Source organism: Octopus bimaculoides, chromosome 19 (genome assembly GCF_001194135.2).
Source record: "Octopus bimaculoides isolate UCB-OBI-ISO-001 chromosome 19, ASM119413v2, whole genome shotgun sequence".
Lineage (NCBI taxonomy): Eukaryota > Metazoa > Mollusca > Cephalopoda > Octopoda > Octopodidae > Octopus > Octopus bimaculoides.
This window is the reverse complement of record NC_068999.1, coordinates 55,080,954-55,083,684: the sequence shown is the minus strand read 5'-3', so window position 1 is coordinate 55,083,684 and position 2,731 is coordinate 55,080,954.

Below are 2,731 nucleotides of genomic sequence, written 5' to 3'. Positions count from 1 at the left end.
CCCACCCCCAACATCGCTTGACAACTGATAGTGGTGTGTTTACGTCCCCGTAACTGAGCGGTTCTGTAAAAGAGACCGATAGAATAAGTACTAGGCTTACAAAGAATAAGTCCTAGGGTCGATTTACTCGACTAAAGGCGGTGCTCCAGCATGGCCGCAGTCAAATGACTGAAACAAGTAAAAGAGTAGACATAGAAGAATGTAAAGATTATTTAAAGGGAAGTAATTATTAACATACTTTTGACCAGAATTAACTCCCTTCAAAGTTTCTTTGCAGTGACATGCAGAAAGCATGTATTTTCTGTTAAAATTCCTCGACTCTCACAATCTCTGTCTTTCCCACTCTCTCTTCTCTCTCTCTCTCTGTTTCAATCATTCCACAGCAGATATGCTAAGGCATCGCTTTGAAGGGTTTAATTCAAAGAAATCGACTCCAGTGCATGTTTTTAAGCTTGGTACTTACTCTATCGTTAATTTTTTCGTTCCTTTGCCGAACCACTAAGTTACTGGGGCGTACACAAACCAACACCGGTTGTTAAACGGTGCTGAGGGACAAGCACAAATACCCACGCATACACACACACACACGGACATATCTTTCTTATATTTTTTACTTGTTTCAGTCATTAGACAACGGCCATGCTGGGACACCACCTTGAATAATTTTTAGTCGAATGTATCGAACCCAGTACTTATGTTTTTAGAAGCCTGGTACTTATTCTCTCCATCTCTTTACCGAATCGCTAAGTTACAGAGACGTAAACACACCAGCACTAATTGTCAAGTGATGGTAGGGAGACAAAAAGACACAAAGACACATACACACACACACATATATTTGCTCCAATGAAGGGAAAATGTGTAACGACCGTTATTTTAAACTTGTTCCTTTTTATCTATATATATGGTGATCTTTAGATATTATTTTGACAACTACGGTACTTATATCAAAGTTTAGCATATATATATATATATATATATATATATATATATAAGCGAAGATGACGAATTTGTTGTTAATAATGAACAATTATTAACTTCGTTTTGCAAGATTCCTGGTGAAATCGTTTGTTGAAACAGATATTGTATTTCAAGATGGTCTTTTTTTTTCTTGCCAAATAAACACACACACTATTATTTTTTTCTTCTCGTTTATTACTGTTTTTATTTTATTAATTTTAACTCGTGTCCATTGTCCGGAAATCTTTCGTCACACATCTGTGACCTCTTCAGCGACACTTCGTTTTCGTGTGTGTTCTTGCTCCACTTACTCTATTCTGTACTTCTAAGATATGTATCCTTATGTGCACATGCGTTTTTGTCATTGTCTGTTTGTGTGTGTGATAGTTTTTAGCAGCAGTGAGGCCCCATTATTAACTTCCTAATCACCATTTTCTTTTCTTCTTTTAAATGAATATAAACTATCTATCTACCAAATCCACTCAAAAGGCTTTGGTCAGCCCAAGGCTATAGTAGAAGACACTTACAGAAGGTGCCATGCAGTGGGACTGAACCTGGAACCATGTGGTTGGGAAGCAAGCTTCTTACTACACATTACTGCATTGGATACAAGAATGCATCCAGGGCTTAGTTCTGACTTTCTGCATTTGAAGTTTAAACTCTACCTTTCACCCTTTTCTTCTTTTTCTTTTAATTTCTTTGACTCTACATAGGATATCAATAAGGGGTCACCAACTGTCTTTGCCAATGGATTGCAGTTATCTCTAGGTGAAGCTGCCCGTCAGTGCTTCAGTTTCTGTGGACTTTTCCCATGTTGCTTTATGTTTTCCAAATTTCCCTTCATGAGGGAAAGTTCCATATTGTAGCTTCCTTTTTGGCTTTCATTATGTGGCTTCATAAGGCGACCAAGCTGGCAGAACGCCAGGCAAAATGCTGAACGGCATTTCTTCCGTCTGCACACGAGGTCGACTTCACCTTTCATCCTTTTGAGATCGATAAAATAAGTACCAGTTGGGTACAGAACTGGAATAAAAAAAAGAATAAAACCAAACATCAGGCCTTGTGCCTATTGTAAGAAGGATTTTGTGGCTTCATACGTAGTTTCAGAGAATTATCTCCCCTTACCAGTAATAAGTTCCATACGTTCTCTTGGTGTTTCACTCGTAATGTGCAATGTAGAAAATTGACAATGTAGGACAGCTAACCCTGTGCCTCCCATCCTCTTCCTTTCTCAACCAGGCTTGGGACTGGCTATGGCAGAGTTTCCCATCCTTTTAGAGTTTGATATATAAAAAAAAAAACATAACCCAGGGAATGTGGATTAGCAAAACTGTAAATTTGTTATACCAAGACGCATTGTGAGTTTTTATTCCAGTTCTGAACATTCTGAGTTCAAATCATACCATTACCTACTTGAATGGCACAAATAATTTGTTGCCTGGTTTAGCCTCTCAGATCTGAGTCCCGGTGTCTAACTTGGATCTTTGTGATTTGACGGGCAACATTTTTTTTATGTAGTGTTTTTGGTACCGAAACACTTTCAATTTTCAAATACTTGTATATTTTGTGGTATAGAACAGATAAAAAATTTTGTATTCGAAATTATTACATGTAAAAAATTGTCGTATTTCGGTAATTTCAACCAATCACTGACGTCTATTGAGGTGAAAACAATTACGCCGTGGAATATAAACAACGGTGTTACGGGATTTTTTCCCTTGAATAAAATTAGTGCCGTTGTTTGTCAACAAAAACTATCCGTGTCACTGTT